The following is a 26,246-nucleotide window of genomic DNA, read 5'->3' as shown; positions in this document are numbered from 1 at the left end:
TACAACTTTATGGTTTCACAATGAGGTAATCCTAAAATAGGGGTGTTACAATCAGTTGGAAAAATTTCCCCACCCCTTGATCCAACTACTTCATCAAACTTCACCCATGCCATGCATGGACTCATTCCCCTAATTTTTGCACCAAATTGTTTATCTTATGTTGTTACAAATTCAGTAGGTTTATTGTGCTACTTTGACTGATCTAAGGTTGCATATTTTTCCTTCTAAGTTACCAAGGCATGACAAACATTTTCCATCAGTTTCTTCTTTCTTGTGTCAAACAAATCTTTTTATAGAAACTATCAACTCTTCACTCTTAAAGCCTTCATAGTCTTCACTTACAGTAACTATCATTATATTTGGAATTTCTGGAGGAACAACATCCTCTCTTCCATAACTGTTGGGACTCCTCCCCATCTTTTCACTTCCACTCTTAACAATATTAATTAGTATTATTGTCTTGTGCATACCTAGAATCAGCTCTTCATAGTCTGTGCCATCTCTTTCTCCCATTAACACACACATGTTAGCTATATCCAGACTCCATCTGACATATAAGTACCTACCATCACCAGATCTAGAAATGTTAAGTGATATTAATAATAGGTTTATATATCATCAATACTTGCTAAGAATAATAAATCTGTTTGAATTGGACAAGGAATGCATGCAAATCTTTTGGTCCTAATTACCTCAAAGCTTGAGACCTAGAAGCATGCAAAGGCAATATCTGCAATCGAGAACAATTTTCCTCTTATTCTTAGTTGCTTCAAAAAATCATCTACTCTGGGAGCCTACAAAAATCTGGAGGATAAAGCTTATAATATCAGCTATTGTCAATCATGGACTAAGATACTCTCTTAATAGTAAAGTTTTTCCTTGGGAATCTGGAGTACTTTCTAACAAAAACAAGTTGTGCCTATTGTTTCATCAGACGGATTCAATTTTTGTGTTAGGTAGGTTGGAACAATACTAGGAAATTATTCTGAAAAGCAAGAATACATTGAAAACTATAAATAACATAACCTTACAAAAACTTAGTCATGGTAACCATAGATTTGTAACTCATAGTGGATATGTTCTTCACTTTATAGGCTAAACAATTAGAATTAGATGTTGACGCATCTTGTTCAAAGAATGGAGAATCCTTTGGTCCACATAATTTTAACATATGTTTTCTCAATGCTACTGCATTCTCCCAGTGGTAATCTATATGAGAATCATAATCTGGATCTGGAAATATGGGTGAATCTACATTATCACCAGAGACATAGAAGAGCTCACTTCCACTGCTACAAATTAGGGCATCAAAATAAGACAAGTTGATTGAACCATACTGGAGCAAAGAAAGTGTTTCTATAATTGTCAATGAAGTCAACTTGAAACAAATTCAAAGGATGTAGAGGTGTGTATAGAGAAAATTGCTTTGATAATCTCTTGCATCATATTCACTAGTTTCTAAGCACAAGGTTCTTCATTGGAATCATAACAATCCACTACAATCACATATAGATGCTTTCTTCTTCTTAGATGCAATTTTGCTGGTGAGTTTAAGCTATTACCATGTTCAAGATTTTTTTTTTCCCATCCATTCTCATTATGCCTTTCTTGTGCATTGGATGATCTTCCCTTAGATCTCTCTATAACTTTCCTAATATGCTCAGGAATGCCTTCATTACGAGAACTATCATCTTGCACAAGTCTATCTAAACTATTGAATGAACTAGAGCAATAATCTAGGTCCAGAGAAAGTTTGAGAGATGTATCTTGTGCATCCTTAAATGAACCAGTCTCTGATTTTGATTTTGCATTTTCAATAGGATCACTCTGCCACTGTGGATGTCTCATCTTGCATTGTGAAATTCTTAACAAATATACTTTGTAATGTTGAGGCCAAGAATAGAGGTGAATCTTCCTCAAGCCATTTTGTCTGCACTTAGACCAGAGATTCTTATTGGCTACAAGTCTGTAGAGAGAAGATGCAATAGACTTGTCATCATGGGGATCTATCAATAACCTATTTTTTAATGTCTACACATGAAGTGATTGAAATCACTCAAACACTAATATATTATATGAAAACTCTGTTACAAATTCTTGAGCTAAAATTCTTAGATATAGAATATACTCGATGAATATCAACTGATCCTCCCTTATTTGTGGCTACCATGGGCAATCCATGTGCAGCTGCCTGCACAAAATTAATTCTTTACTATGTGAACTTCTTTTTGATGATGTAGATGGCACTGGTCATGTGTTGAGACTTGTTTCATCATTCCTTATGATTTTCAATAATACTCATACACTCTCTCTTAGAATTCCTCACATGAATTGTACATTTTCTTCTTAAACATCAGTAAAAGCTATTATTTTTATTATGAGATAAAACACTGTTGACAATAAAAAGTTTGTTAACCTACCTCAATGAGAGTCAAACCAAAGGGTTCCACTAAAGTTGGATTAATGAAAAACACCTTGCACATTGTAACACAATAATTTTGAAGGTACATGCATTTCATTTATCATGGAGAATGCAATGTAGTTTAGAGTTTTTATCCAATATATAGATAGAAAGCTTCACCGACCTTTGTTTTTGTAGCTATTCTATAGATGTCACTGACAACTGATTGTTTGTGATGCTTTGGATATGCCACTGCTCTGTACAGATCATACTTGTCAATTAGCTTTAGAATAGTAGTAAGCAAATTTGCACTTGCTACAGGCATTAGATCAATATCATCTCGATTACCCATGATTAACATCTATCAGTTCATAACAGAAACTAAAAATCATTAGCTATAGAAGTAGTGCATCATGTCACAAAAAGGAGACAAAATTTTAGAAAAAAGGCATACTAAATTTGCTAATTTCCTCATTTTGTTGCACTCCCCAAAAGCCTTCACTAAAGTTGTGATATTTTTTTAAAGATCAGGTCGAGCATGAGCCAATATTATTGGCTTTGAAGTATTGTTCAAGAATCACAGGGTCTAAAAATTAAAATATGGGTGTCAAGTCCATATCATTTATGCTAAGCTCATGACAATGCATTAGACCTAAACATGCTTGTGTTTCCAATTAGAGTGCACATGTTTATGCAACCAATTTGTAAAGTATACCAAACCCCATCTAGAAGTAATGAACAAAGTTTGTCCCTCTCTTACCTCAGCCCACAAAGGGCACTCAGATAATGGAGCAAGACCATTCTCCAAATCTTCCTCTATGCTATCACATTGTACAACAACATTGCCGAAGTCCATTCTAGGAGGTATGACCTAAAAAAGTATAACCATTATTAGAAAATTATGACTTCAAATTGTAACAAGCATCCATACCTAAGAAGTCATTGACTATTTCTCATACACATAAACAAAACAATCTGGAGAAGGTGGGTCTGAGGCCTATGTCAAAAGATGAATTTGACTTTTGAGATATTGTACTAAAATTTGGTGAATGCCTTATTATCCTTTCAAAATTTGAGTGTGGATTGAGTAGAGGTTACAAATAATGCAAAGTGAAGATGTTTTATGGCAAGAAATAAATGATTTATTTTAAATTTCAAACCTTCCCACTGTATTACTAAAGTGCCAAGGAAGTCCTCAATGATTTGTGGAGACACAAAGACTGCTTATAAAGATTGCTTATCGGGTGATAGATTATTTGGTGCAAAGATTCTAGCGAGGAAGAAAATGGTATTGATCCACCACTAAAAAAAAATAGAGCTTTTCTATCAAATGACATTTATGTAATCTGAAGTTAAATGTTGAATTGAATGTGACAATTCCTTGGAATGACTGGTGAAGTGGTTTCAATTTGGTAGCAAAGACTAGATTTCTAAGGCCATCCCAGTGGGCATTGAAAATGCCATAGGTTTCTCCAAACCTTGGCTACTTGTTCCAAATATAATAGTTCCCTTGCAACATCTACAGAGCCGCTCAAAGTCTATAGATCAATGCACGTGTTTTTTTTCTATGTTTCTACAAATGCATCCAATTTGGGAACCTTAATAGAAGACATTCTTTATTTGATTTCTGATGATGATGGACTTCATGGAGAGTGGTTATGCTTGTTCTCACTCAACTAAAGCTTGATTTGATGTAGGAGCCTACTAATTGTACAAATCTCAGTCATGTGCTAATGACCTTGATTGTTTTATGAAGGAGCTCTTAGTTTCATACAGAAATATGTGCTCGCCAAAGCATTCAGAAACAAAATTAGTTGAATAGAGCTCACATCTTATTCACATGGAAATCCATACACAAACACATAGCCTTAGTTGTTCTACTTAATGGGTTTTACTAATCAGGCCAAAACAAAAACCTAACTATATAGACAAACCCTTCTCATATGCCAATGCACAAAAAAATGAATAGCTATGATCTTCTCCCTATTTTAGAAAAATCCCTTATTGTTAGCAGAAAGTTAAGTCCATTTTATGTGGATCTGGGATTTTTAAGTTCTCTTTCAGTCTTTTGATTTTGATCTTGTTGCTTATCCCAAACTCCACTCCTCCCAGATGGATCTTTTAAAGAGTGATAAGTGAGAAATATCAGCCAGGAATATGATTTTCAATTTGTGATATGTAGTGTCATAGGTGATTTTCTTGCATTGGTTAGGACTACAGACGAGCACCTCAATATATCCTCGTGACTTTCATCAATCGCATACATGGTAATATGATTAAGATTGAAGAAAATTGAACAAACTGTATTAAGGGTAATATGGTATACAAAGGAAAATAATTGCATCAATCTGAAGCAGAATGTCTGCTCTTGGTGTCTTTTACTCTTCTATGTTGGTAATGGTGCACTTTGAAATTCAGTGGTGAGGGCAAGTGGTTCTCTTACATTCTTTAGGTGTCAGTTTAGTCCTTTAATGAGGCTTCTTTCAGCCTCTCTATCTTCTACAAATTTTGGTCTCCATCCAAAAAAAACTCATTTGATTAATGAGAAAACTAGAAAGAACCTTAAGCCCTTGTTTGTTTCCTTTCAGAACATTATTTAGATAGCGTAATTGAACCTCATCTTCCAATCTGTTGATAAGGAAAAGTAACAAAAATAACCAGTAGTAAAACCTTTTGATTCACAAGAAGGTACAATATCTTAGAAACCAATTTCTAATAGTAACTCACAATGAAAATGCTAATTCAATCCATATCACAAGAAGCCTTTTTTAACAAGAATAAAAGAGAGTGTTTCTTGAGAATAAAAGGCTATGTGCATGTAGTTCCTAAGTTTTCATGCATACATTCAAATTTCCAATCAATCTCCTATATTTAGAAAAAATATTTTTGAAATGTAGGGACAAAAGCAGGTGCAGCATGACAAAAAAACTCTTTAATATTGGATTTGATTTGTATGGCATATAATGATGATTTCTTTTTGAAAGGAGAGTGACAAAATATTGTGATATTGCTACCATGTTTCAAGTGTGCAATTTTTGAGTCAAATTTGACCTAGGCTTCATGAGTAGTATGTGGTTCACAAGAACCCATCTCTCATGAGAATGAATGGAACACTTGGCACTCATGGGAGACTGCATATGTCATCTTGGAGTTAATTAACATAAAAAGAGATTACAATTTACTCAAATTTCAGCCAAGGCTTGCCTTATAGACATATCAGATGTTATTGTAAGAATCTAAAGGAAGCATTAAATAGTGAAATTTTCAATAACCACCATTTTGGCAGGGGACTTACCATCACAATTTATGGCCATACAATTTGGTAAATATATCCTCACTTTTGAATCAATGTGTTTTAAAATAGAAAAATAAAAAATTTGAATAAAGAATAAGCAATCCCATAAACTTCTTTCTATACATTATAGTACAGAAAGGTTTTGACGATACAAGTTATTTCTGCCATTCGCGGGCCTAGATGTTTCATTAAAACAATTTAATGGACTATCAAAGGATAAAAAGTGATGGTTAATCTATTATTACCATAGTCTCTAGGAGGCAAGGGTACTTGAAGACTAGTACTAGTACTGGCACAACTAATTTTAAAAAATTGGAGATAGGTACTTGGACACCATTTTGACTAATAGTGGAACTTTGAAAACAATAATAGTAAATTACAAAAAATAGTCATAAAGAACTAATAAACAGTAAAGCAATTCTCTATACAAAAATTAGTCATACAACTGTTTTATGCCCAAATGTATACACTGTCAATAGACCTGATCATACTATTACTTTGCATGGATTTTTGTGGCATCAAGAACATCAAAATGAAACATTATACGAGCTTATTTTACTTATTTAGCTTCTATTTTCTCTTTTAATGAGTTTTTCCCTAAGTTTTCTGGCAGGGAGCATAAAATTTCAGAGAATCGGAGATTGCAGGAGATAGCAGCCAATAGAAGCTTGAGTAAGGAAGTTTTTGAATATCTCCAATATTGGAAACACAACACATCTCTATCTCTCATGATGATTATAATGATGATTTGCAGTATCTACTCATGTTACATTATTTGCAAATCGTGATTGCTTTAAAAAAAATAGATCTTCTCTCAAGACATGCTTTCAAAAAGAGTCTTGAAAGATCAAGATAAGATGGATGGAAATAAGAAGCATAAAGGAAACAAGAGAAAACCCATTCAATACTAGCTAAAAAAAATTATTTTTCTCTTTCAACAGATTTCAAATTTGAAATATATATAAGTGCATGCACATTTTCCACATTTGACGTGATTACATGGTAGAGAAATATTACAAAGCAAACAACATGTGTGATCATCACTAATTAGGGAAACATTTTTGGAAAGAAATGTTTGTGTGTGCGCACTCATGCTTGTTCTACATAACAAGACACTCTTAAATGCCACATTAAATTTCATTGACAATTGTTCTTTAAAGAAGCACTTGAACTTAACGCCTTGTTTGATTTCCTAGATAATGTGTATTTTCTCCTATAAAATTATTCTTCCATGCATCAAAAGAACTTTGAAAGAGAGATTTTTTTGAAATAGCTTGAGTTCATATTAAATATTATTTTTCCAAAATACACAATAACAACTTTGTTGATGAATAATGTCAATGATGACATTCCATTTTTCAGGTTGCTTAAACAAATACTATGAAAACAAAACAATCAATCATCTGCGATGTTCTCAAACTCCAAATATTAATTAGCTTTCCTTGATTCAATAGTTCATCCTAACTACTACATTCAAAATTACAAACCTAATCTATAGTCGAATTCAATCTTGCAAAATACCAAGAGTGTCATCCTCTCGATACAAGTGATACCTAATTCCAACATTGACAATAAAAGATGACAATCTGCATTAGAGAAATCTATACATGGGGTAATCTGCAAATTCAGTGTCATTTCTTGGAACTTTTCTTATATAGTAAAATTTGTATATAAGACCAAAGCATCCATTATACAAATCACACTTTAAAACCATAAGAAATTAAATATTCAATGATGCAAACTTACTCTTTGTCTCCTAGTTTGATTTCACTACCACCATATTCAGGTAGAAGAACATGATCACCTTCCTTAAAGCTAACAAGAATGGTGTTTCCTTCCTTACTGTGAGCCCTTGGTCCAACTATTACAACCCTGCTAGAGTTCAACTAAACATAAAAAATTCAAACCACTTAATCCCAAACCATAAATAGAAATATTAACAACATGCTACCTATGTATAGACCACAATGTAGGTCTTTAAATAAAGTTGAAAGAGGAAAGGATTTGCTCTGCATTCAAATTAATTCAACCTAAATGGAATGTGGAAGTCAATTATATTTTTACAATGCAGATATAAGACAATTCTATTTTAAGAATTTGTTTATATGTCAAGTTAAAATTATAAGATTATGAGAACATGAATCATCTATTTATTTCTATGATTACAATGAAAATAGGAGTATCCATTACAATAACAGAAAAAAGCCTATTGATTGTACAAATCTTAGTCATGTGCTAATGACCTTGATTGTTTTACAAAAGAGCTCTTAGTTTCATACATAAATCTGTGCACACCAAAGCATTAAGAAACAAAATTAGTTGAACAGAGCTCACATCTTATTCACATGGCAATCCACACACAAACACACAGCCTCAGTTGTCTTACTTAAGGTGTTTCAGTAATCAGGCCAAAACAAAAACCTAACTATATAGACAAACCCTTCTCATATGCCAATGCATAGAAAAACAAATAGTTATGATCTTCTCCATGTTTTAGAAAAATCCATTACTGTTAGTAGAGCCACAATGAGAAAAGCCAGGTGAATTTTTCCTCATTGGAATGAAGTCCCAATTTTTCTTCCACCTGTGCTTAGGCGAATTTTTCCTCATGGCAATGAAGTCCCAATTTTTCTCCTGCCCATGTTCATACCTATAGAATTGCCCATGAATTAATGAAATTTTTTCTCTTTTACCCGTGCGTGAATGAATGAAACTTTTCTTTTTTTACATGTAAGCCCCATGTTGGTCAAAATTTTGACCAACACGGGGCTTACATGTAAAAAAAAAGAAATTTTTGCCTTAACATTCCAACCAATCTAAAGTTATTTAGCTGATGGTCAAAAATTTTGGTAGAAAAATGAGGTTAAATGTAGTAGTGTATAACATTAACAAGCTCTTTGATTCTTCCACAATACTAAATAATATTTCTCAACTTCCATCATTCTCATTTCATCAAACTTACCTCTCAAGATTTCTGATTTTTCCCTCAAGATGTTTTTTGTCTCCTCTATAGATGGTCTACAGTGTATCCCACATCTTCACAGTAGTTTTGTAGCATTTTATGTCATCAAACTTGGTGTAGCTTAGGGTTGATGCAATCTCTAACATAGCTTGGTTGTGATCTTGCTTCTCTTTTAGTTGTTGAGCTATTAGATGAAGAACTATTATCTCCACATATGCATTATCCACAAAGTGTATTACACCGTCTCTAATTCCTAGTAGATGTAGCCTCATCAAACTTTTCCATCCAAAGAAGTTCTCTTTGTTTAACCTTGGCACCTCATTTTTGTACATCTTGATCTTTAGCTTCAAGTACCTTCAAACTTTTCTCTGTAAGCACCAAAGATCTGATACTAATTATTAGAATGTTTAGAATAACTGAGACGAGATGAATCAGTTATACAAGGTCCAAATGTACCAATACAATAAATAAAATCTTCAACTACTTCAGATTTAAGTACCTATCAGCTTGGCTATTGTAGTTGATTATCAATAACATCAACTAGCAGTCCACTATCCTTATAATAATAGACTTGCAAAAAGTAAAACATTAACTAGTGAATCATCACAAATAACATCCACACAAGTTGACACTAGGATTGAACATGGAAACCTAATTTGGGAAAAAAATACTAGTAACATGTCACTAGTCTTTCACTCTTTTTAAGTGAGCTCTACTAGGAGTAAACCCTGTTAAATTTTACAAAACACATTGTTAAATTTTACAAAGCAAAAAAAATTAATCACATTGTTAGGAGTGGCCTTGTTAGAGGACTTTAGAACATTCCATTAGAATGCTACCTTGATTAAAGGATTTACTTATGATTGTTAGGCCAACCTTGGTTAAAAGGTTTCAATATTGATCCAATGGTTAGAAAGTAATAGTAGGTTTTGATCTGACTAATACAACTCACTTGCAAATACAAATCATTGTTTGTCTCACATGTTGATCCATTGACTAGTCTTCATTGTCATCTTTGTCTCCGATCTTCTTAGCAACCCTTCAAGCAATCACTCTTAACTTCTTTAGAACTCTTATTAGCCTCCTAATCAAGTTCACCGATCAATAGCATCAACAACTGCTCTAATGTGTATTGGGTCTTCACCAGTTTTGCTAACTACAGACACTTAAAATTGTCCTAAACACTATATTAATTGATTTAATATCTCCCTTAACACTATAATTATTTATTTATTAATTAATTATATTTTTCATGTTCCTCTACTTATTTAATTAAATAGGCTCACTTTCATAAAGTATTTAAATTTAATTTAAATGCATCCCCTCTAATGTGTTCAATTTATTTAATGCATAGTGATCCATAAATCCCATTTTAAATAAATTTCAATTTATTTATTTCCCTCCACTTTATTAAATTCTATAATCCTATGATTAAATTAAATCCTATTTGATTTAATCATAATCTCACCTAGAACCTAGTCTACCACCCATCACTCTCATCCTTCTAAGCCTACCCACTAGTTAATCCTACTTTATTATCATAAATATCATTTAGCCCCTAAGTGGTTTCTCACACATGTGTGAGAAAACCTTGGGCCATCTCTATCACCAAAAAGGCTTATGTTGACCTTTTCATGGCTTGTCTCCTTAGCCCATGTGTCTCCCTTGTGGCACCTATGTGGATGCCACATAGATGCCACCTCCCCAAGGCCTCTCTCAAGCCTATAATTAGAGCCCTTGTCTCAAGCATTTTCAATCTCCCTCATTCGCATTGTTATCATGCTAATAATTCTAGAGCTCTTAGTAGTTTCATGCATTGTTGATAACTCTTTTGTAGTTGTTAGATTTCATTCCTTGCATTGATAATTTAGTTTACTTTCTTGCTTTCATCTCCATTTCGTAGAATTTTTAAAGAATGGCTTCTTCCATAGCCTCCTCTTGAAGCATTCATCACTCATCTAGCTTATGTTCACATCTTAGTTTCACACTTTCATCATCTTGGGTTTCATTAAATAGTTGTTTTTGGGAGAGAACATCCACATCCCCCACTATTGAGCACACCAATAAGGCCTCTTATGGGTGCCCTTGTTGAGCTGCTTTGAGGTTGCATGAAGACTCTTTCTTTTCAGTTGTATTATGTTGTAAAACTTAATTATAGGATTAGTTGTATTTTGATTTATTTTGAATCTTTGATATACATGTACAACTAACATTTTCTTGTTTACACGTGCTCTTGATAGGTTAGGTTTTCTTGTATACACTAACATAAACAACTTATAAAGTTAACCCTTACACCTCCTTAAATAGGTAATTCTAATGTTTTTCCACTTAAACACCACCGTAGATCTTAGGGTTAGGTCATATTCATTGAATCCTTCCAACATTTTGTCTCCTCTTTTCTCTTCTAAAAATTTCTCCAAACTTATCCTTAAATAAATGTCCAAACAAAATTTTCCTTTATTTAAATGATCAAACTCACCAGTCCTTATCTTTAGCACATTTTACATATTCCAGGAAATCAACTGTATTAGTTGGAAACCACAATTTCCTCATAAACACTTAAATATTGTCCCTCAACCAACACTATGTTCTGACACTCAGTCATCACTCGGTTATTCGATTGCTACTTTATTTTATGTTCAACACATATCCTAACATTTGGTCAATACTAATTCTCGGTCAACACTACTTTTTCTCAACACACACTAGCTCTTGGTCAACACTAGCATTACTCGGTATACACTTCAGGTTCCTTAATATTTTGCTCTTTTTCTCAGTCAAACCTATGTATTTAGTCATTCTTTGATCACTTCTTCAAGGCTTCAATACAACTGTCTTCTTCAGTTGTATCATGATTAAACAATCACTCTATCTTTTCAAAGTCTAACTTATCAAGTGTCCATTGTAGTTTCATCTCCGTAACTCAACCTTTCCTCTAGGTGCTCTTGTTATGTCTTCTCTCAAATCCTCTTCATCAATCATCTAGATATGAAACTCAAATCAGATAGAAAATTGTCTTACTAATAAGGTTTGACATCAATGACAATATAACAATTGTTCCAGTTGTAGTTTCCATCATGTCGGTAGTACCTTGCATTAACACCTGAGATCAATTTGGACCTGGGACTTAAGAAGCAGACCCAAAATAGGTCATTAATAGGGATGCATTGTATCCCTATTGAGGAAGGATTTGATGTGTTCTTGCTAACCAGGCCCCTAAAGGGTTTTGAAATAGTTCCCAATCTTAAAACATTAGGTGCAATTTTTGAGAAAAGTCCATTACGATGTAGAAAATAGATGCCAAGTGATTGATGGAAGGAAAGGGAGGACACAAGTGGTTAGATCCTACTTCAAGCTTTATACTATGAAATAGGATACCAAGGAGGATCTATTAGGTCCTACCCTAATTCTACCTAGGAGAAATGAGAAGAAAATAGGAGAAATATAAATAAATGATGAGTCAACATTAAATGAGTTCTAAACCATCATTAAATTTAAACGCATTAAATTTAAGATGGTACAATGATGTACTCATATAAAATTTCCTTGTGAAAGGATGTGAGATTATTAGGAGCCAATTACAATACAATTAGTGCATTTAGTCCCTATTAGTAGAATTTGAATCCATGTCAAATGATTCTATCCCTATTAGGTGCATAAGGAAGAAAACTGAACCCACTATCCCAATTGATTCAACAATGTTATACAAATGTATCTTCAAGATAACAATCCAAGTAGTTAATTGACCAAACCTAATATAGTTCCTTTGAAATTATCAAACCAAGATCAACATAATCATGTGCTCTACTTTGATCAATTTCACATCCTTAGCATCCAAACATAACATCTCACATACACAGTCACTTAATCACACTTTACTCCAATAAAATAAACTTTCCTTTAAATCAAGTTTGGTTGATATATTATAATCCCTACTAAGGGAACCCTAGCTTTAATATCCAAATTGAAAGTAATGACCATGAAAAAAGTGTATTAGAGGAAAACATCATTATTGAGGAAAATATATCCCTCACTAAGCATACAAAAAATCATTGTAAAGAATTAAAATTATTTTCTAGATGAAACAAAGAGGGGATCCCTGGGGGGGATGCAACAAAATGGTCCCAAAACCACTATAGGAATAAGTTATGTATTTTTGTCTTATCTAAATTTTTCTTTTATGTTGATTATTGTAATTGCAAACTAAAATCAGATCTTTTGGCCAAGAAAAGCTCCATGTTTTAACCTAATTACGATAATATTTTCTTCTTAGTATACAACCTGATTTTAACCCTAGTAAACTAAATAACTTCAAGGTAAAGAAAATGGATATGTTCCCAAATCTTCTTATAGAATTAATAAATATAGACAATCCTAAATATTTAGGAAGAATACATGAGGATGTCATTATGCTAGAATATGATCCAAAAACATATTTAGATGTTATAATGGAAATTAGGATGGAAATTATTATTAAAACTCTATAAAAAGTTGAGATTAAATTGGACAAGGCTATAAATGAGATTCACCCTTCATTCTTAAAGGACTTACCAAACCCTATTGGAAGTTGTATATGTGAAAATGCGGCCTCTGCTAACACACACACACTTCAACATGGTCATTGTATGCGAATTCATCCTGGAATGAACATTGGATTGTTCATCTGAAAACCAGCAGGCAAAGCGACCTGTTGCCTTCTATCTAAAGGGAATTGCTTGTCAAATATCCTCAGATTCGAGGTGATTAAGCAACCAGACCCTGTAAGAATGAAGGATTTGAAAGAAAATGCGACTAATCTATATGAGAATGCAGATTAATCTAGAATGAGAAATGCATTCTAATCTAAGAACAAGTAAAAGAAAGCTATGCTAAAATGTATGCATATTAAATCTATATGAGAATTAAACTAGAAAATGAATATGAAAGTAGGGAGCTCAAATGAATGCACAATCTAGCAGCAATTCGATGCAAATTCTCCAAACTCATCCTCCAAAATGAAGAGATGAGGGTCTCTTAAATAGACTGTCCTGGAATCCATCAACGGTTGAGATCGATTTCAATCAATGGTAAGGATTAAAGGTGAAGTTCAGTCATAAAGGGAGATTCCCAAATTAAAGGGAGTTAACAGACTTGATTTGAGTAAAATAAGGAGTTAACTGATTCAATTTGAGTAGAAAAAGGAGTTAATTGATTTAACTCATTTTTTATCAATAGTGAACTAGAAATTTCCCTTTTTGAACTGAAGAGAGATTTTGGTGAAATATTTAATTTAATAAAATGAGATATGCTCTCATAATTACCTTTTCTATTTAATTAAATAATCTTTTAATTAATTTAGAGGCACTTTTCTTATTTAATTAAATAACTTCATTTAATTAATTAGGAATGGCTTCCCATTTAATTAAATAATTTTGTTTAATTAATTAGAAGTAAGTTCTCCATTTAATTAAATAATTTTGTTTAATTAATTAAAATAGGCACATTTATTAAATTAAATAAATTTAATTCCATAGTACATTAGCCTTTAGGATATAATTTAATTTAATTAAAGTATAAATACTTAGTAATTAAATTAAATATTAATCAATAGGTTTAATGTGACTAACATGAGTACGTACTATAGAAATTAAATAAGAAATATGATGAATGCAGATTAGGGTCTTCTGCATCTAACAATTAAGTCAAGTAGCGAATAGCAGAATGATAATTGCCTATTAGAATAGGTCTTAGGATTGATCAGAAATAGACCAGAATTGGTTAAGATGGCAATGAGCCAATTTTGGGGTATTATAGAAGTGAACCCAAAAAGTTCAAGATGGATTAATTTCTTATTCAAAGCATCTAAATAAGCAAGTAGTTAATATCAAGTTTTTAGAAAAATAAGGGTTTAGAATAGAAGAGCTAGTGGGAGATCCTCATCCCTTAACCCTACAACTCCAAATCTAATCTCAAAGGGAGGAAACCTCACATAAGTTAGAATTGGAATCTCATGATCAAAAAAAAAAAATGATTAAATCCATTCAAATAGATAACTAGGCCCAAGATTCCCTTCTACACAATACAAAAGAAGAAATATAGTTAATGATAAAACACAAAATCTAGATGTTGACATTACAAAAGAATGGAGGTATATTGTCAAGGATATTAAGCAAAAATTTGATAGAAGATTAAATATCATGCCTATTTCAGAGGAAGTAGAAGGAGATGTCATCAGTAATCAAAACCTAGGTGATACACTTACTATGGATGAATCCCTAAACAAACCACAAGCAATTAGGAAAAGGAGAAACAATGGTGAACAATTTGTGAGAAGGTCATGGAAGATAATATCAATAATAGTATGGTTGAGATGGTTGATATGGAGATAATAAATATAGTAAAATAGATCAAAAGCTCTAGAATACCAAAATTGGAAGAAGAAGAAGAGAGATCATAGGAAATCTTTGAAATAGAAGAGAGATAATAGGAAATTTTGAAATAAAGATAGTGGAATTAGGAGGAAAGGAAGAAATTACCCCTCCTTTAGGATTGGTAGTTAAATAAATGGATAAAGTCACCCTTAAGTGTAGAAAAAATAATGAAAAAAGAGGAAGAAAATCCCTTAGCAAGTTAAGAAATAATGATGGGGTGGTTGAGAATCACTTAAAGATCACCTAACTTACTTTATACAGGGAAGGATAAGGTCCTTCCCACAAAGATATAAAGATCATATCATGGAATGTTAGGGGACTCAATGCCCATAACAAATAACATCTAACAATGTAAAGATATCATTAAGAGAAAGTCAAGATTATGGGAGTTCATGAGGATTAAATTAGAAGTTTCCTTGAGGGTCCTTATAGTTGGATGGGACCCAAGATGGTCAACCATCACTATTATTAAACAAAAAAAAATTTGGCAATGTGGAAAGGCTCAAAGTATCCAATCTAATTTATATTTAATAATCATTAGCATCTGAGGTCCCATTTAGAATAATGACAAAAGGAAGGTATGGAAAGAAATTGGTGAATATATGCAAACCATTAAAAATCACTTGTGTATCATTGGAGGAGACTTCAATTCAATATTAGAACCAAAAGAAAAATATGGAGGATCAAATAGAACTACTACATTCATAATAGACTTTATATCTTGGGTCAACAGGATTAGCTAACAAAAATCAACATAGATAAAGAAGGGTATACAAAAAATAATATAAGAAATTTCTTTATCAATATAATGTAGAAATTGGATAAATTTTTCATCGGTGGTAATTGGGCCAACTTCCCTTTTAATATTTTATATAATATTCTACCTTAATCTAGTTGTTACGATTATCCTATTCAAACTACGTTAATGGAAGAATCCCCCCAGAAATAGTCCTTTTAAATTGGAGGAATTGTGATTCAAGGATGAGAATGTACCCAAACTAATTTAGGAGTGGTGGGGAAGTGTGCAGGTAAAATATGATAAAATATTTTGTCTTATTACTAAACTTAAAGCGATTAAAAATAGGATTCTTACCTAGAATAAAAATGTCTTTGGTAACATATTTGATACCAAAATCTCTCTTAAGGAAGAATTAGACACCCTTAACACTTTGGTAATGAAAAATGAATGAATATTTTTCTAGAAATAAAGGAAATTAAAAATTCACTAAGACATTTTAGCAAAGAAATATTTTGGAAACAAAAATCTATAGAGACTTGGCTAGAAATTAGGGACAAAATTACTAATTTTTTCTTAACAATGCAAAGAAACATAGGAACATTAATAAAATTTCTTGAATCAAAAAAGAGGAAGGAATTTGGATGGAATATCCCATGGTTATAGCTAATACCACTATTGTTTCCATTGGCAGATTGTTAGAAGTTTGTTGGCATCACCTATTGGACATTAGTGCTCAAGGAGTTTGGAGGATTGTCAATATTGAGTGAAAAGCATTATGTAAATATTTATATGGTTGCCATTGATGGAAATCCATAGAATTGATTGGTGATAAATAAGTTAGTTCATCACAACAAGATGATTGGTATAGATAGATGATGATCGATGAAGACAGAGGATAATCAGTAAAGGTAGAACACAAGTAATGATTGGTGATCACAAGAGATGATCGGTGACTATAAAAGAATGGTTGATAGAGTTTAGAAATTTCACAAACCAGTCAAGGAAGAAGTCAAATCTAGAAATGTGATCAGGTTGGATAATGTGATACTATAGAGTGAAGGATTCAAGATGTTAAAATTGGTTTTAATTAGATCGTTGGATTAATGTAAGGAAAAGGTAAGATGATACATTGGGAAAGGTAATACATTTTGGCTTGTCCAAGTAATAGACAAGTAAATCTAGTTGAAGGCTGACAAGACCAGAAAAAATTATAATGATAATTTGAAATATGTAAATACTTAAGAAGAATATGTTGGAAGTTTTAGATTTTAATGGATGGTAAATATTAAGAGGCAAAAGAAAATAGTTATCAAAGAAAGGTTTGTAAAGGAACAAGCAAATAAGTAAGAGAGTGTGCAAGTAGAGAAGAAATGTAATCCAAAATTTGATGCTAACCATCTTCTAAAAGGATCTGACAAGAAAGGAGTTCCACAACTAGATTAGTAATTTTTTTTCCCCTAATAGCTATAATAGGTAAACCCTTGAATTGGGTAAACCCTAATAGGTTCTAGTTGTAATTTCCCTAATAGGGTAAGCTCTCAAAAGAGTTTTGTAAATCTTTTGAAAATGTAGATCCTAGTAGATACATTGTACTTATAACAAGGTACAATCTACTCATAATAGGGTGAACCCTTAGAAAGGGTAATTGTATGCTTGTAACAAGGAAACTCATTTACTACGATAGTAAGCTTTGCGGGCATCATTCCCACCACATTTTTTTACCTTCTAAAAATCATTCCATGATACCAAAATCATTGTTTCATGTATGATGAATGTGTGGTGACTTGATATTGTTATGTTTATTACTAATGCTATATGTATTCTTTATAGTTTGGAATTTTACATTTTAATTTATCAGAATCATGGGTAATTTTTTGAGTTACTTGTTTTTATTGATTCACCCCCCTAGTAAGAATTAACCACTATAATGCACTAATGAATAAATGGGAAGGGTCTAATCTATCATAGTGGAGGATTATACTTGATAATATCCCCAAAATAATTTTAGTAGAACAAAATAAAAGCTTAATTTTAGGTTTACTAAGGAGGAAATTGAACTAGCCTTAAATCATATGAAAGGGGATAAACCACGAGGACTAGATGGGTTCTTGGCTTTCTTTTTCCAAAGGTTCTAGCATTTCATTGGGGAAGAGGTAAGAGATACATTGGAAGGAATTAGGAACCATCACATTCTACTAAAAGAAATAAATAACACCTTATCTCTTATCCCTAAAAAGGAGATATCAAAAAACTTTGAAGATTATAGGCCAATATATCTTTGTACCACTATTTATAAAATACTAACCAAAACTTTGGAAAAAAGACTTAAAATTAATTTACCCTACATTATTAGTGAGGAAAAAACTAGCTTTGTTCCAAGTAGATCCATATATGATGGAGTTATTATTGTTTAAGAAGTAATACACTACACTCAATAAAACAAAAACCCTAGTATGCTCATTAAATGGGATATTAATAAAGCTTGTGACAAAGTTGACTGAAATTTTATCTATAAAGTAATAGAGAGCTTGCATTCTCCAAGCAATGGATAAATCTCGTATATGAATGCATATCTACCCCCAAATTCTTAGTTTTGGTTAATAGCTCTCCAGTAGGTTTTTTAGCATACTTAGAGGTATTAGATAAGGAGGCCCTATTTCCCCTTTCCTTCTCATTATTATGGTAGAATCTCTTGGTAGGTCCATAACTAAATCTAGGGAGCAAGGTATTCTCCAAGGTATCAACATTACTAGAAACATGCAACCCACTTACCACCAATAGTGGATGGCATAATTCTCTATGGATTATGTACTATTTAAGAATCCAAAAAATTTAAAAACCACATGTATTCATACTCTAAAGAATATAGTCAAGAAGTAAACAATACTAAATCAAAAATATATTCTTCAATATAGAGCCTGAGTTGGAAGAACAAATTCGCAGCATCCTTAATTTCAAAAAAGGCCACTTACCCAACAAATATCTAGGTCTCCCTCTGGATTTAGGCTCTAGATCCAAAACCCTTTGGGACAACTCTATTAAAAAACTAAAACAAAAAATAGAATCTTGGAAGGGAAAATGACTATTATCAACAAGAAAAGGAACTTTATTGAAAGCAATATTGGCATCCATTCTCATTTATCATATATCTTGCATCCAACTTCCAACAAGTTAAAGGGATGAAATTAATTGTATTATTAGATTTTTGTTTTTTGGAAAGTTTTAAAAGACAAGAAAAGGCTAGCATTAGTTTCATGGAATAAAATATGTAGACCAAAGGAAGAAGGAGGCATGGGGATAAAAAGAAATATTAAAGAGAAAAGTAGGGCTTTGGGAGATGTTGGCCAAAATTGAATTCAAATGCTTAAGCCCACCCAATAGTCACTTTCAAATATTTAAATATGAAATAAATGAATAAAAATTTAAATATTTCTATATTTTCCTAATTTTATTTCTCGCACCTCACAACTTTTTGCACCGTCAGATCCTTCAAGATCTACGATGGTCACTTTACCAATTTCTAAAGATGCAAGTTCTTTAGATAATGTGGGGAAGCGACATCATGCCACATGTACTCGTGGGTCCGTTCTTCAGTGTGGGCTGTCAGGGTTGAAAGAGAGGTGTCAAAAGATTGTCAGGTGGATGTTTCTCATTGGGCAAAGGTACTACTTAGGTCAAATGATTGCATCATGATCCCACCCAAATTTGAGCCATAGATGATAATAGCATCTATGGTTGTCACTTCCCTACTTTATGGAATTGCAAGAACTTTAAGGAATGCAATGAAGTGACTTTGCAACATGTGTATCTGTGGGTCCAGTTTCTCTTTGTGGGTTGTGATGACTTTTTGGGCATTTCAGAGTTAACATATACAGTGTGATATTGTTGGTTGGATGCAGTTTTAGTGATTGATCTCCACCATCAGTTTCTTTCAAATCTATGCATCCCACTTTCCCACATTATGGACTTGATCAGTTTTTAACCAATGTAGGGAATCAATGTGAGGACATGCATCCTTGCAGGCTTGGGTGACAATTATAAAATCATAGAGGCTTAGGTCAAATGCGGGGTGACTTTTCTCCATTATTGAGCTAGGAAATAAAATGGTCTTCGACCAATGAAAATTTAGGAAAGTCCTATGGTGGTGATAGAATACGTTGAACTACTAGTTTTTCAACTCGACATGTTGTTGGTAAGGAAGAGGTGATTCTTTAATGGTGAATCTGATCTATCAACCCTAGGTAAATTATTTGTAGTGTTCCCCATGCCTGGTAAACAAAGAAAACACTCCACTACCCTAGTTTTATCTATCTACCCAATTGGAGTGTTAATGGAAGTCATTTCTCAGAGCTCTGTTGGTGAAATATTTAATTTTTTTTCCTCTAAGGATGTACAAAAGATCTAATTTTCTTGATCTACATGATTTCTCTCTACAATCTTAATGGTTGTTGTTGTGCTTTGCCTTAAAGTAGAAGTCATTGGAATTATGCTGGAACTATAAAAGTAGATTTTGTAATCTTTGTTAGGGTCCATCCTTCTCTATTTCTTTAGCATTGCTTTGGTGTGCACATTATAAATTTCCTTTTCCTCTAAACTATTCATGATATTCTACCTTATCTCTTTCATCTATTGATGTACTATACAAGATCTATTTGCCTGTCTTCAATGTTTTGTTGTTATCTTTCATTCTACATGACTGTATCTCTTTTGGCATATGAATGATATATAGTGAATCTCTTCTTCCTTGTATCATTTGTATGGTTTTCTAATATGCATGTGATTGATAGGTTAAACAAGTCTAAATCTATATATTTTGGTGTCATGATAGTGAACTATGCATGTATTGGCAGAGATAGGGTTAAACACTCTATTTTGGTGCATCACCCCTTAGGGTAGAATAGGTAGATTTGCTTTCACACATTTCTTCTCCCTTTTCCTCTCCAAGTGTAGTTTAGGTGCACCCTAATAGAAAAGGAAGTCGGCCTTCTCCAGAGACTCAACCTCATAGTTCAAGTCACACATCTTGGAGGTTGTTTCCATGTTTCAAAAGGTTGACTAAGATGAATTACCTTAGGCAGGGTGCAAGCCTTTGTGACAACAATTTTTGGCATGCCTAGTGGGACATATTAAAGAATATTACAAGTTTACTAGTGTCAAAGAAAGATTTCATCTTCATGCTAAGGAGATAGTACTGACTTCAACATTCAAGCCTTCAAGAGGCTCATTTCTTCAAGTACTTAGCGACTCCATCTCTACATCCTAGTTTCCAAACCAAATTTGTTGTGATTCAAGCCCAAAGTTCACACAAGAGAATCTTCTGGAGGTAATTTTTAGTATTCTGACCTTTCATTTTCAAATCCTAGAAGAAGGAAGTCTAGATTGTCTCTATCACTAGTTAGGAGCACAAAAGAAGTCAATACACCTAAAAGATCCATCTCTACCCCTTCTACTAGTAGATATCAACCTAAAATACCATCTACTCATATCAATAGGCCACTTGTTTATATGGCACAACCTAGAGCCCATGCCTTTTCCACCTTCAATGGTGGAAGTCCTCTCCTCTTGGCTCAAAGACATGACATACTAGTATCAGCTCTAAAAAGTATACCTGACTTTACTGGTGAGACTTCCAACCCCCTTGTTGATCACATTCAAGAAGTTTCAAATGTTTGTAACATTCATGGTATCACTAAAGATGATGTAGTAGTTAGGCTTCTATCCTTATCCTTGAAAGGAAAAGCACTTCAATGGTATAGAGGGTTTCCTTATAACTCTATAATAGATTGGGATGGGTTAGGAGTAGCCCTACACAAAAATTTTGAGGATAAAAGTGATCACCTGTAAGTTTTAGATCAGCTAATAACTATAAAGAGGGCACTCCATGAATTCATGATATATTTTAACTAGAGATTCCAAAAAACATGGAATAGAATACCAACTACAATAATGCCTTGCCCTGGTAATTCTTTCTTACTTTACCTTAGAGCCCTAAATAGTGATATTGCCACTACAATCCAAACCATTGGAGGAGACACTCTGCCTGCTTCCTATGAAATTTCCATTAGGGCAGAGAATATCTTGACAAAGGGAGAAAAGTTAGCTCTAAGGACTCCTATGCCCTTCTTCTCTGATATGCCAAATCACCAACCAATAGTAGCCCCTATTCACACATCTTCTACCACAACCCCTTGCTCTAGCCCCTGAAGCCACTACATCCCCAAATGAGATAGATAAGATTGAGGTCATGATGCAGATGTTTATGCAAAGTATAGATAAAAGACTTCAAGACCATAGTTCTAACATGGGTAAGAGATTCCAAGATCAAAGCTTAGAAACACAATCTATTTAGTAGGCTATTAGTTAGCAACAATCATTGATTTAGAACCTTGGAAATGAGGTAACATCCCTCAAAGGAAAACAATCCTAGATTGTTAGGTTCCCTCAACTCTTACAGTCATATGGGCCAGTACATCAAGGATCGGCTCCATGGACACAAAATAAATCTTTGAATGCTATGCCTTATGTAGCTCTAGACTAGTCAAGGGCAATTTTTCATCAGAACAATCTAGCTTAGGAACAAAAAGGATATAGATACAGTTTTCCATCTAATGATCAAAGTTCATTTCCTCAGGCCTTAATTGTACAAGATATGCCAACAACTTTAGGACAACAATGCAATACTAATCAGTCCAATGTTGGATATCAAGTTCAAGTGCAGGGGAATGCTTCTTATGCTATCTTTGGTAAAGAGGATTTTGGTAACAGAAGCTAGAGGAGAAATAGTAATGAAAATCATGCATGGCATGGACCCAAGGATAGCAAGAGGGGCAACCACACTAGTTCAAGATCAGAGTAAAGGATAGGGTTGCAAGAATAAAGAAGAGCCTAAGGTTGCTTCTATATCAATGCAAAGTGAATCTTCAAATACAACCACCCATACATAGCCCCACAAGGAAGGAAATCAAAGTAAGAAAATGAAGCCACATCTTTTTTATATCTATTTAGTCATAGGAGATAAAATAGTTCATAATTTCATGATAGACTCAGGTGCTTGCACCTCAATCATGCCTAAGAGGATTTTTGATCAGCTAGGCATAAAATATGAGCCTGTGACTAATGGGATTATTTAGTTGGATGGCAGTTCTTGTAGGATTATAGGAGTATTCAAATATTTAGAGGTGACCCAACATGCATGTCCTGGCTATACTATGTTGCAAGATATACCTATTATAGATCTCCCTGCACACTCTATCATTTGCTTATCCAAAGATTTCACCGCTAAAACTAGTGGTGGATGTATTGCTACTAATTGGTCCTAGATCTTTTTTAAATATAGGAATGGTACAAAGAACTTCATCATGGAAGAGACATTCAATAATAGGCATGTGAAACCCTACATGATTGACCCTTCAAATATGAATTGTACTATCTTTGATAAGGAGGAGGACCACTGGTATCCTTTTAGGCATAAGGATGGAATTGAGCCAGGGGTCTATGTTATACATGAACAAGATGTTGCCATTCGAAATCTGATCCAGGCTACAAATGAAGAGGCCCTACCCAAGTCATCACTAATTGGATGGTTTGAGCATCAAGAACAAGCAAAGAAACTAGGGGAATCATAGTTCTCTCAAGGGTTCAATGATGATATTTTTGTCTTCAAGGACATTGAGGATAATTCTATTCATCAGGGTGAGAAGCATAAATGCAATGGTAAGCCACCTTTTGTATTAGGTTTTGATGGAGTATGGCATTGCAGTCAGCCACTAAATGGTGGAAGGATGATGTTTGAACATGTCAAGCATTCCAAGGTTAGAAAGAAAGGGAGTTATTTCAATAAGCTAGTCAACAATTTTATTTGACTTATTTTCTCTGTTGTTCATGTACATAGTTAGAGTAGTTTTGTTTTCTATTCTTTCCTATTTTCCAAGAAGTGCACAAGCACATGGTATTTTTTGAAGTCTTGTAGAGGTTGCAGAGTGTTGTTTTTTGGTTTTATAGTTGTAGAAGGGCAATTTTAGGATTTTCACAAAGTGGATCTTCACATTTTTTATGACCCCATAGTGCAATAGATGTTGTAGGTCACTGGTTGTATGTATAGCAAGCTTGCATCCCCCTTGAGTCATCGAATTTTTTGGTCAACATTGCCTTCTTGCCAAAAAATTGTATTCAAATGCCTAAGTCCACCCAACGGTCACTTTCAAATATTTAAATATGAAATAAATGAAATAAAACTTTAACTATTTCTATATTTTCCTAAGTTTATTTCCCATGCACCGCAACTTTCTCCACCGTTAGATCCTTCAAGATTTGTGATAGTCACTTTCCTATTTTTTGAAGATGCAATTTCTTTAGATAATGCGGGGAAGCAACATCATGCCACATGTACTTGTGGTTTTTTTCTTCAATGTGGGCCATCATGGTTAAAAGAGAGGTGTCAAAAGATTTCCAAGTGGATGTTTCTCATTGGGCGAAGGTACTACTTAGGTTAGATGATCGTTTTATAAACCTTCACCCGAATCTGAGCCATAGATGATAATAACATCTATAGTTGTTGCTTCCCTACTTTATAAAACTATAAGAACTTTAAGGAATGTGGGGAAGTGACTTTACAACACTCGTATCTATGGATCTAGTTTCTCTTTATGGGTTGTGATGAATTTTTGGGCATGTCAGAGGTAACATACGTGGTGTGATCTTGTCAGTCAAATGGTAATTATTGTATGCATTTTTAGTGATTGATCTCTACTGTTAGTTTCTTTCAAGTCTGCACTTGCTGCTTTCTAGCATTATGGACTTGCTCAATGTTTAACCAATGTAGTGAAGCGACATGAGGACACATGTCCTTGTGGGCCTAGGTGGAAAATATAAAATTGTAGAGGCTTAGGTCAAATGTGGGGTGACTTTTCTCAGTTGCTGAGCTAGGAAATAAAAGGGTCTTCAACCAATGAAAATTCAAGAGAGTCCTAGGGTGGCAATTGAATATCATTGACCTACTGGTTTTTTGACTCAGCATGTTGTTGGCAAGGAAGAGGTAGTTCTTTAATGGCAAATCTAATCTATCAACCCAAAGAAAATTATTTGCAGCATTCCCCATGCCTGGTAAATGAAGGAAACACTCTACCACCCTAGTTTTATCCATCTACCCAGTCAGAGTGTTAATGACAACCATTTCTTAGAGCTTTGTTGGTGAAAGATTTAATTTTTTTGCCTTTGAGGATGTATAAAAAATCTTATTTTCTTGATTTGCACAATTGTTTTCTACAATCTTAATGGTGGTGGTTGTGCTTTGCCTTAGGGTAAAAGTCATTGGAGTTATGTTGGAACTATAAAAGCAGATTTTGTAATCTTTGTTAGGGTCGATCCTTCTCTATTTCTTTGGCATTTCTTTGGCATGCACATTGTAAATTCCCTTTTCCTCTAAGCTATTCATGATATTTTTTCTTATCTCTTTTAGCCATTAATGTATTGTATATGATTTATATGCATCTCTTCAATGTTTTGTTGTTATCTTTCATTCTGCATGATTATATCTCTTTTGGCCTATGAATGATATATAGTGAATCTCTTCTTCCTTGTATCATTTGTCTAGTTTTATAATTTGCATGTGATTAATAGGTTAAACAAGTCTAAATCTGTATATTTTGGTGTCATGATAGTTGTGCATGTATGGGCAGAGATAGGGTTGAACACTCTATTTTGGTGCATCACCCCTTAGGTTAGAATAGGTAGATTTTCTTTCACGCATTCCTTCTCCCTTTTCCTCTCCAAGTATAGTTTAGGTGCACCATGATAGCAAAGGAAGTTGGCCTTCTCTAGAGACTCAACCTCACAATTTAAGTCCCATAGCTTGGAGGTTGTTTCCATGTTTCACAAGGTTGCCTAAAATGCATTACCTCAGGCAGGGTGCAAGCCTTTGTGACAGCAAGAGATATTCTCATTTGGGGTATTTATAACAATCCAAAACTTAAATGGGTCAAAATTATAAGTAACAAATATATAAATGGTAGTATCCATGAATCCTATTTATAATGGAAAATCCTCCCAAAGGGTCTCATATATGGAATTTCATGTTGGATTGAAAAATCCTAATCACTTAATTGTTGGAAACATAAGAGGAGTAGTTGAGAGGGGAGGGGTGAATCAGTTACCACTAAAATATTTCCCATATCCCTTAGATTTCAATACAAATCAAAACTATGTGTAAACTGTATTCTGTTGTAACTTGGCAAATACACATACACTTGGTTTACACAAGTAAATGTTGTAACTCAGTAAACACTGCAATAACTTGGCATATGCTTATCATAAATTTTTAAAGATATTATTTACGATTAATCTTACTTTAACCTAGCTGTATACACATGAAAGAAATAGCATAAACACAATTGACACCAAGAATTAACATGGAAACCCAATTTGGGAAAAACCACCAATTG

The 26,246-nt window shown here is 33.4% G+C and overlaps 1 pseudogene; it reads right to left on the bottom strand.

Annotated features, from left to right (window-relative positions):
* Nucleotides 1-276: 276 nt before the first annotated feature.
* LOC149538419 (putative sucrose-phosphate synthase 2) overlaps nucleotides 277-26,246 on the bottom strand; it is an 84,318-nt pseudogene continuing 58,348 nt past the window's right edge.

The sequence above is a fragment of the Cupressus sempervirens genome, chromosome 9, assembly GCF_028749045.1.
Source record: "Cupressus sempervirens isolate cs-2001-9-10 chromosome 9, ASM2874904v1, whole genome shotgun sequence".
Classification (NCBI taxonomy): Eukaryota; Viridiplantae; Streptophyta; class Pinopsida; order Cupressales; family Cupressaceae; genus Cupressus; species Cupressus sempervirens.
Note: the sequence above shows the minus strand (reverse complement) of the source record. Positions and strands in the feature narration are given on the sequence as shown.